The sequence below is a fragment of the Trematomus bernacchii genome, unplaced genomic scaffold (genome assembly GCF_902827165.1).
Source record: "Trematomus bernacchii unplaced genomic scaffold, fTreBer1.1, whole genome shotgun sequence".
NCBI lineage: Eukaryota > Metazoa > Chordata > Actinopteri > Perciformes > Nototheniidae > Trematomus > Trematomus bernacchii.
The window spans coordinates 17,322,633-17,334,303 of record NW_022987593.1 but is presented as its reverse complement, the minus strand read 5'-3'; positions in this window follow the sequence as shown (position 1 = coordinate 17,334,303).

Sequence of the window (11,671 nt, the reverse complement as noted above, 5' to 3'; positions counted from 1 at the left end):
AATCCTTTTTTTTTAGCTTTTGGAAATATAATCTTGCTGTTTTCCATGAGACCAATATGTTAGGTTGTCCGTCTGTAATGTAACTGTCTACTGTGCTATTTCTATCAAGAGAGAGTTAATAAATACACATTTTAAAAAGTGAAAAATGTCTATGTTAAGCTTGGCTGAATATTCCCTGTATGAATTATATTGATATTAATACTAAAAATCAAACGTTAGCAGATCCAGTTCAGTCATCATCAGGCATCATTTATAAGACACCAGCAGTTTGTTATTTGCAAATGTTTAAAATACAGGATTTCTCACAGACATCTGGACATTTCCATCAGAGTGCGTTAAAAAATATGAACTGTAGAGGGCAGGGGTACATCTTTGATGTGATGGTTAGTCACACTTCTCCTGAGATCTGTGCACACCCTGCACCTCATACCATAATACTACAGGTGAAGAGCAAATCTAACATTAATGATGATGTTCACAACAAAACCACCATGCACTGTGTTCGTTCCTGTTTTTAGGATCAGTGGGGTTTCAGGGATTGCAATGTTGAATTGTGAGTCACCCATTTTCATCCAAAAGTAAATGCATCGTTTGCAAAACCGTAGCAGGAATAGGTTCTTCATTTGAACCTAAAGCCTTATTTTAGGCATCCCTATTATACAGATTTCAGTATTTTGAGGCTCTGAGCCCCATTTCTTTTCCTCACAGACGGCAAAGAAAGTCCGACATTATACGATTTAAAATAAAAACAATAATCGTGGCTTGATATTGAGTAAGAACATGTTTTTATGAACCACACAGCTTCTGGTCTTCCGAGACCCGACCGGACAAAAAAACGAGTTGCAGGCACGAAACACACTACCAATAGAAATACATTGCTTTTAAAAATCGTTCTGTGTGACACAAAAAAAAATCGTGATGGTGAACACGAATCAATAGATTACATGTCGTGACTATAACATGAAATGCCGTGAGACTGGGTTGTCATACCACCACTGTACCATCCTTGAAAAACACAATTTCTTGAGCTTAGACAATTTTAAGTCTTTTAAAAGTATGTGCTTTTTTTTATAAATGTTTACATAGACTGCCCCCCCCCCCCTCCCTTAGGGGGATTCATCCACAAAAAACACACTGGACGCTGCACTAGGTCAGAAACCAGAGGAGACTGTGAGGTCCACCGTAGAAGGACCACTTTTGGACAAAATGTCCTCTCCATTAAAGGCAGCTCTTTGTGGAATAGCCTCCCAACTGAGATACGGGATTGTTTCACTCTCAATAACAATAAGAATGGTTGAGAAACAAACAGACGTGCAATCACCGCTAAATGCACTCTAACACAGGGGTATCTCCTCTTGCACTTTAGGTAGCTCTTGTATCTTCTCTTGCACTTTATGTGTCGTTGCTGCTATATTGTATTGCCATGTCATAAATACTTGTGTATGCTGCTCTTGCTCTTTTGCACTTTTTGCATATCATGTATTTATTTGTTGCTATGTTTGTAAAATGTAATTTTCTTAAATGTTTTATGTGAGGGACTGACTTAATCTTTCAATCATGAAAGACCTATTTTTTGCCGTAAAGAACATATATGCATGCACGATATGATAGAAATGTTAAAAGTCTTTGGTGATAAGACCCAATCCTAAAATCGTATATCTTGAGGGCATAGTGCAGCCGTGAGTATAATAGGAGTAGGCATTGGTGGTGATGTTGAAGATCTTTATTGATGAAGAGGCGGGATGAAGAGGATGCTAAATATCTGGATTGATGAGGTGTGGTTTTTGGATTGGCTGTTAAGCCCTGAGCCTATTTTTCAGGTCTCAGGCTCGAAAATGACATTCCCAGAACAAATGACCATATCTTCACTAATGGCGCATTTCCACTACACGGTCGGCCTCGGCCACACTCGGTACGGCTCGGTACGGCTTGGCCGCGTTGGGCCTTAACAGGGCCGACTCACTTCATGCTGCGCTTCCATTACAGTTTAGGAACTGGGGTAGTTACTATAGTAACGCAGTGTAGGCGGAGCCGTGACGTCATCTTCAATGAGAAATCCAGAAACACAACACAGCCGTTAGCTGTGAGCACTCAGAGCTCACAGCTCCTTATATATGTTCAGAAACTCGACAAAAGTTAAACAAGTACACACCACAGACTGCCTGTGTCATGGTGAATACAGTCGCTGCTTTATTTATGTCTGTATAGGCCGTTGTTGTGAGTGTGGACGGTCGGGGCATATACTGCGTTAGCTTAGCCAATCTCCATCTAGAAAAACACGAATTTTAAAAGGTTTTTCGCCTGCCATCTGTCTGCAGACTTGACAAAGCATTAATTCATGGTTTTTACTAACCGGTATCAGTATGTTGTTACTTCGGCATCATTTTGAAACGTGTATTACAATTAAATCACGGTCAAATATGTCCATCTTGTTGTAGTTCTAGCGCTCTTGCCAGCGCTCCTCTCTCTAGTTTAGCATACTCAGCCCGACTCAGTCCTGTTTGTTGGCCCCGATAGAACCACAATTTTCTAGGGCCAGAAAAGAGGGGAAAAAGTGGCCCCGCGCCGTGCCGCGCCGGAACGAGGCCTAGTGGAAGCACAACCAAAAAAGGGGACGGCACGACACGGCACGCTTAAAGCGAGCTACGCGCTGCAATGGAAATGCGCCATTATAAAAGGGGTAAATTAATAATCTTTTTTCTCAAAGCAAGGTTACATCTGTGAGTTGGATGTATAAGTGTCAGAATCAATATAGATGTTTTCATTTTAAAGTAAATTCAGATTGAACATAGTAAAAAAAAAAGAATTATAGTGTCCGTCCAAAAAATTACTTATAGTGAAAACCACCCTTGAATGATGGGATGGTAGACTAAAAGCTTTAGGAATCCAAACTATAACATATAATAAGTACCCTGTATCAAGATTGATGCAAAACAAGTGACATTTGACCTTTTTATAGAGATTTAGCTAAATAAACCCACTTCTGGGGTCATTTGGGTGGATTTGACCTACAGATGTAGCACTCCAGATAGGACTCCAGCTTACAGCTTCCTGCCTGCTTCCTGCCTAAGACCTGCCTAAGACCAGCATCTGGGAATGTTAAGCCCTCCCACTATTTTCCAAGAGGGCGTTGCCAGATTTTCAATTTCAGGATTTAACCAGGAGATGGCGCTTCATTCACAAATACAGAAAGACAACTTTTCATGGACTTTCAGTTTTGTTTAGAAGAGCATTTGAACACATCAATATTTTAGATAAAATAAAGTATATCTAATCTTGTAATTCAATAATATATAGTCTTTATATATTAAATAATCATAATAATAATGTAAATGTTTACATTACACTTCTTTATTTGTCATGCGGTCTACCTACGCTGTAAAATGTATTATGTCTTAGATTTACACACGGCATCTATTGCACTTCTGTCCATCCTGGGAGAGAGATCCCTCCTCTGTTGCTCTCCCCGAGGTTTCTCCCATTTTTCCCTTTGAAATGTGGGTTTTTCTCCGGAAGTTTTTCCTTGTACGATGTGAGGGTCTAAGGACAGAGGGTGTCGTTTTCTCATACTGATATTCTGAACAAACTGTGCTGTTGTATTTGCTGTAAAGTGTCTTTACTGTAGGGTATTTTTATTATATGTACAGCACTTTGGCTCGACCAAAAATCGTTTAAAAATGTGTTATATAAATAAAACTTGATTTGATTTGATTTAATGCTCATACAGATGGAGCATCTTATTTCAGACTCCAGCTTACTGCTTCCTGCCAGTTACCTGCCTAAGACCTGCCAAAGACCAATATCTGGGAATGTTAAGCCCTCCCACTATTTTCCAAGAGGGTGTTGCCAGATTTTCAATTTCAGGATTTAACCAGGAGATGGCGCTTCCTTCACAAAAACCAGAAGACAACTTTTCATGGACTTTCAGTTTTGTTTAGAAGAGCATTTGAACACATCAATATTTTAGATCAAATAAAGTATATCTAATCTTGTAATTCAATAATATATAGTCTTTATATATTAAATAACTATGGCCAAACTAAGACTTAGTTTTTCATAAGAGAAAATGCAGATATTATATAAAAAACTAAAGTTAAAATCATGTTTTTAATGCCCCAAGAGCAATAAAAACACTTGGTAAAAAAATACAAGCTGTAAAAATACTTATATATATTTAATACTAATAACATAATGATTAATTTCAGATGATAATACTTTTCAGTGTCTGTCTCATGCAGCAGCTGACCCGGCCGACAGTAAAAATAAACATTTATAACTAGTTTAGGTTGTTTGAGAGGTAATTAAAATAGCTAAGGGTGATGATCTGACTTGAAGTGTGTGTTTTTGCTCCAAATTAAATGTGTACACGATGTGAAGTCAACAGGTATAGGAAAATATTCCTAAAACGTCCAAATAGTCACAGCAGGGATTTGCCACTGTGCCACTACAGTTGATCTATGTGTCTACAAAGAAAGCTTTTCATTTGCTAGATGCTGATGTAGCTATTTGGATTACTTTTGAAGATGCAGTTGGGAATATTTCCTCAACCCTGCTTTGTTATTTTCAGAAAAGTGAAACTTAAATAGGCCTATAAAATGATAGAATTTAAAAGAGTCTTGAAAAAGCATGGTGATGGCAATAAATGCATTAATGAATCCCCAAAATCTACAGAATACATTTAATTTAAGGGGAGCAGTTACTGAGAAGTATATAATGAGAACTGCTACCAATGGTGGCCTATTTAGTTTATTAAGAAATACATCTTTTTAGCTTATTTCAGACTCCAGCTTACATACATTTCCCACCTAAGGATAATATTCCCACAGTGCAGCATAATGTACAGTATCACACTGTATTACAAATTCAAAGTAAATGACTGTGGGTAATACAGCAATTTACTGCCTAGATTACAGATTTTGTTTACAGTGTATGTTGCATGTTTTAAATGTATTGTATTTACTTGTTTAAAATGAAATGTGTTTTAGATTGACTTTTAAAATCTAACTAACTACAGATGAAAAATAGCCTCTTGGCTAACTCTAAGAAGAAAGGGTAGACATATCTGTACTTAGTGCCAAGTAGCTAAGCAGGTATTCACTCAGAGGGGGGTAGGTACTAAATGCCACCCATTTACATGTAGGCAAACAAAGTCAAAAATCAACATACAGTAGGGGGGTGGGGGATGGTGAACGGTATGGTCAATGTTTGTAAACACAATCCCCAGGATGTGTTCTTATCAAACCAAAATAGAAAATGCAGATATTATACTCAGACATCTGAAAAGTCCTTATAAAATGATATAATTTAAAAGAATCTTGAAAAAGCATGGTGATGGCAATAAATGCATTAATGAATCCCCCAAATCTACAGAATACATTTAATTTAAGGGGAGCAGTTACTGAGAAGTATATAATGAGAACTGCTACCAATGGTGGCCTATTTAGTTTATTAAGAAATACATATTTTTAGCTTTTTTTGATCTGCAGTAGGAAATGGAGCGGACCTGAGAATTTATGTCCTCCTGATAGCGACAGAGAAGGGCTGGTCCAACCTGATCTGTAAAGTGATGGATAAAGAAAGTAATCCAAAAGTAATCTAAAAGTAATCTGATTACGTTACTTTTTTAAGACACGTAACTGTAACTGTATTCTGATTACTTTCAGAGCCATGTATTCAGTAATCAGTAACTGATTACATGTACAAAGTAACCCTCCCAACCCTGTTCATATCGCAATATATTCCAGAAGTCTGAAATGCAAAATGTTAGAAATTAAAATCAATGTTTAATAGCATTATTTAGTCTAAAACATACCGTCAGTTTAAAAGCTGTTTTATTGTGAAAAACCCGGAAGTTCTCATAAAATCTCAATGCCAAGCTTTTATTCTGAAAATCCTTCATATCCGGTTAGTATTGACAAGCATGTGGCTAATATTACGTTTTCTGAATGTGAAGTAAAAATGACACGGAATGTTGCACACCAAAACCTACTGACTTTAACATTACATCTATAGACGTCGAGATATTATTACTGATGAATATTAAATGAAGGTACCGTTGATCGTAAAGTGTTTTCACATACGTGGGTAGCTATGACGTCAGAAGGAGTTACCGTAAATGAGAGCTGCCGTAAAAGTGTTTCTAGGATTTCTAAACTAACTATTACAGCTGTTATAAAGCATTAAATAAAAAGTCATGAAAGAGATAAGGAGGAGAAAAGGTTTAAGGAAGTAAGCAAGGAATACAGAATGTCAAAATCTTCTGTTTCACGCGATGTCGAACATTGAAGACAGAGGACGGCGGTCCCCCAATCTACAGTGGGAGAAAGAAGATCATAAAGCAGATCGGAGGAGACATCACGATCTTTCCCACATTAGTGCAATTCACCTATACTTAACCCCAAATAAAAGAACCCAATAAAAACAGTTGTTAAATAATAGTGAAGTCACGTTGTAATAATAACTCATCTCTCGGTTTGAGTGTTCTTTTTCTGCTTTTCTGACTATTTCTCATTGTGGGGAAAAATAACACCCAGGGATCCTGATCGTTTTAATGAAGTTGAATACAGAATATTCATATTTGTCAGTGATTTCATGTCAATTCGGCGAACATAAACATAAATGATCGTGGTGAAGATGATTATTAAATTAGGATTAAAAATCGGGAGAGCCGGCTGCATTTCCTCTCGTTCGTTTTTTTCGACTAAACAACATTATTTTGTTAAATAACAACATGGTGATGTTTTGTAAATGATTATATGTCTTATTTAGCACAGACTATGATCCTATCCGTGACATATGGATCTTAACAAAGATCCGCTATACATTAGTACCAGACATACTGTACATCCAGCTTACTGTATCGAAGTTGATTTCACATGAGCTCCAGTGTGGAACCCCACTGCACCCCCTGGTGGATCAATGATCCATTGCAGCTGGCTTCACAATAATTACATTTATTTATCACGGGGGCGGTATCAAGTCAGACTGGGGGCCGGCTCTTCATCATGAACCGATCACGGGCCAATCACGGACCGTGCACGAGCCAATCACGACCCTCGCGTTTCAAACTGTCTGAAATAAGATGCTCCATCTGTACTTTTACCTTTACAATCGTTTGCTTTAATATGCAGTATATTTGTTGTATATTTTTGTGTTTGCTTCCTCCTTCTCCCTTTCGGACACATACTGTATGATTTATTATTATTATTAATATGAAGATATTATTAAGATAAGATAAGATAAGATGTTACTTTATTGATTGAACATTTTAGTTTAGAATGTGCTATCCCACGGTAATTCAGAAGGCTCACAGGTCACATTCCGACCATTATTTAAAACAATAGGTGCTTTCATAATAATGATGAGAAACTATGAAATAAGAAATGAATCAAATTCAAATGTAATTATCATATCATATATTATATAGTGTATTGTATTATTAAGTAATATCATACATTAACCCCATTATAGCAGATGCCACATTGAACGGATTAACACATTTATGCATTAATAATTACAACAGAGTATTTCTAAATACAAGTTGTAAAAATACTTATATGTATTTAATACTAATAACATAATGATTCATTTTACTTTCAGATGATAATACTTTTCAGGGTTAGGGTTAGGTCCGGTCTGACAGCGCTTAGCTCTCTGCTGCAGAGAGGAAGAGAATTCACTGCTTTAAACAAAGTCAAAAATCAACATACAGTAGGGGGGTGGGGGATGGTGAACGGTATGGTCAATGTTTGTAAACACAATCCCCAGGATGTGGGACACTGAAAAGTCTATTTTAAAAAGCCTCAGTCACCTTAATTGATTTGATTTGATGCTCATACTTTTACCTTTACAATCGTTTGCTTTAATATTATTTCTAATTACAAGTTGTAAAAATACTTATATGTATTTAATACTAATAACATAATGATTAATTTTACTTTCAGATGATAATACTTTTCAGGGTTAGGGTTAGGTCCGGTCTGACAGCACTTAGCTCTCTGCTGCAGAGAGGAAGAAAAGATCACTGCTCTAAACAAAGTCAAAAATCATACATCCAAACTAGGGCTGTCAAGTTAACGCGTTAATAACGCGTTAATAACGCGTTAAGAACGCGTTAAGAACGCGTTAAGTTAACGCAAAAAAAAATTAACGCCACTAATTATTTTAACGCGATTAACGCATGTGTATTTTTTGTCCTCGGCCGCCCCGTAGTTTCAGAGCGCATCGAGTTTAAAATACCATCTACAAGCTGATGCTGAGTGCTGACAGCTCCTGCTGCCCGCTTGTGGCAGACCACACTTCCACGCTCAGCGGCAGGCCTGGACTGGCCATCGGGAGGACCGGGAGGGTGTGTGTATGTGTGGCAATACAGTCTATGTGCGCGAGCGAGGCACACCTTACGTGTTGTTGTTGTTGTTGTTGTTGTTGTTGTTAGCATCTGGTGCTAGCTAGCTGCGCTAACGGATATAAGGAGCTGTTTCAATGAAAACAGAGGAGCGACATTTCGCCGACAACTGCGCCGAGCACTTGACTTTATGCAGGTAGCAGTGGGACAGTGGGACATTGTACGAAAAGTCAGCACACTCAGCACGGATAGTGTGCGCAACATGATTGCAGCGTCCAGGCAGCTCCCGTTCGAGCATATATGCCTTGAGCTGCACATAGCTTCAACGATCCATCACAGTGTCTCCACATTCTCACGCACGCACGCACGCACGCACGCACGCACGCACGCACGCACGCACGCACGCACGCACGCACGCACGCACGCACGCACACACACACACACACACACACACACACACACACACACACACTCACTTTGTATTGTATTATTGTATGAGAGAGGTTCCAGGTTGAATTGAGGCGAATATTTGTAATGTTCAGAGGTTGTTGTGTTTAATATTCATGAGAATATTTGTCATTTAGAACAGATACAAAATGTGTGATTAATTTGCGATTAATCGCGATTAACTATGGACAATCATGCGATTAATCGCGATTAAATATTTTAATCGACTGACAGCCCTAATCCAAACGGAATAAATATAATTAATTATTATTAATACGTTAAGTCTTGTTCATTATTTTTCACTTTTATTAAATGTTTGATATTTCCGGCACAGACCCTTTCATACCGGCAATGCGCGATAGAAACAACAGGAACTGCGACAGCATAAATATGTGAACACAAACCTACAGACTGCTGGAGAAGAGATATCACAGGGGTGGTTGGGACACACACATTCCGATGGCCAATTAGTTTTAAACAAAGAGTATACTCAACATAGGGGGTGGGGGCTGGTGAACGGTATGGTCAATGTTTGTAAACACTGTGACATTTTGACTTTATTTGATCATTTCAGTTAAAAACTAACGTTCATATTTCTCTTCTCAAAAAGAGATTGCAGCCAATATGTTAGTGGCTGACCCAGCCCCATGGTCTGTCACAGTAGTGCGGGAAAGAGAAGTGCACTGTTTTGCCTGGCTGGACCTGTAATTTACAGGAAAGGAGTGCGCGCTACTAAAGAGACGCGCTACCATGGAAACCAAACAATGGTGTAGCTGCATTGAAGTCCGAGTGGAAACAGTAATATTTGGAGCGTTATGTTAGAATGAAACAGCGAGGTCGTGACTCACAAAAAAAAAGTGTTACTTCACTAACTGTAAGCTTGTCACTCAGAGTAACCTACAGTTAACTTAACTGCTGGAGAAGAAAGATCAGGGGGGGGAGAGAGCTGTGGCTGATGGGCCATTAGGTGTATAAACACACAGTTGAGAGCTGCCGTTTCATTCAGATTGTTTAAAAAACGGTAACAACGGACTATTTTTCTTAGCGTATGCATGTCAATTTAAATCAATACATACAGCTATTTTTTAAATCAATAAAAACATTTTCTAACTCCATAAAAGCATTTCAATTAATATTGGGAGTCATGTCGTGACTTTGTTGAGAATGTGGCCATGTAATAAGCGGGATAATTTGCAGCGACTTGGGATCCTGATCTGCCTGACAAGGCTCCATTAAAATATAAATATGTTTAGTGAATTACTGAGTTTAGGCACGTTAATAACGTTTTAATGAAGTTGAATACAGTATATTCATATTTGTCAGTGATTTCATGTCAATTCGGCGAACATAAACATAAATGATCGTGGTGAAGATGATGATTAAATTAGGATTAAAAATCGAGAGCCGGCTGCATTTTCTCTCGTTCGTTTTTTTTCGACTAAACAACATTATTTTGTTAAATAACAACATGGTGATGTTTTGTAAATGATTACATGTCTCTTATTTAGCACAGACTATGATCCTATCCGTGACATATGGATCTTAACAAAGATCCGCTATACAGTAGTACCAGACATACTGTACATCAAGCTTACTGTATCGAAGTTGATTTCACATGAGCTCCAGTGTGGAACCCCACTGCACCCCCTGGTGGATCAATGATCCATTGCAGCTGGCTTCATTATAATTACATTTATTTATCACGGGGGCGGTCTCAAGTCAGACTGGAGGTTGTCTCTTGATCGCGGGCAGACCCCGTGCCGACCACGGCCCTCGCGTTTCAAACTGTCCTAAATGAGCTGCTACATCTGTATCTCTGGCCCCCCTCGTTCGATTTTGATGATTGACATCTCTTTTTAACCGCTAGAGCCAATGGAATCGAGGGGAAGTTCCACATACACACACACGTTACCAAATAAGGAGAGTGATGCGTAGCCAAAACCGGAAGCTGCAATACACTCTGGTGTACCATTAGCAGCTAATATTTATTCTCTGATTTTTACATAAAAATGGAATTATGGATTATGTGTTGTGATGTCTGTGTTTGCTTCCCCTATCGCGAGTTCGCATCGCTCAGTGATGATACTAATACCTATATAATCTGTGGAATCTCAGCTTTAATCGGATATATTGTATGTGCAGTTACGATAAGTAATAAGGGTATCTTTACCTTGTGTTCTGTGCCAAGTGCGTTAGCATTTTTTTGCTCAGGGGTCATTTAGACGCTTCTTATGAGACTTGTGTTTTGTTTTGGTAAAAATGGTTCGTATCGTCAGTTAGCTGAATTTCTTCCCGTTAATCTGGTATGACACATTAATAGGTTTTTAAATATTAAGAAGCCCTGAGACACAGTTTCGTGATAAAAACTACCCGCCAGACCCGGATTAGGGTCCTCTCGGGTTTAACAGGTTTTAATCTGGGCACTGGATATGATGACTTGATGTCTGAAACACCTGAAATCACACCTGACTGCAGGAGAGGGGAGAGCAGATTTAAAGTTTGACTGCTGCACTATGATTGGCTGCTGGAAATTGTGGTAAAACGTAATTAAAAGTGGACGCCCATAATTAGCTGATTATATGCAGTAGGATGAACACTACGGATGATGAAAAATGTTTTACTTTAATGATGATTTTTAACGATAAACCAACCATTCAGCGTGTTTGTTCATGTTTTTACACACATTGTGGCTTTAAGGATGGCAATGTTGAGCTGTCAGTCAGCCATTTTCATACTGTAAATGTTTACAAGTTAATGCATTGTTTGCAAAACCACAGAGTTCTTCATTTTAACTATGTTTACAGTCTCTTGTGTGTTGTAACTGTTAAGAGGAAGGAAGCAAGGGCAGTTTTGAACACGTTGACCTCTTTTTAACACAGC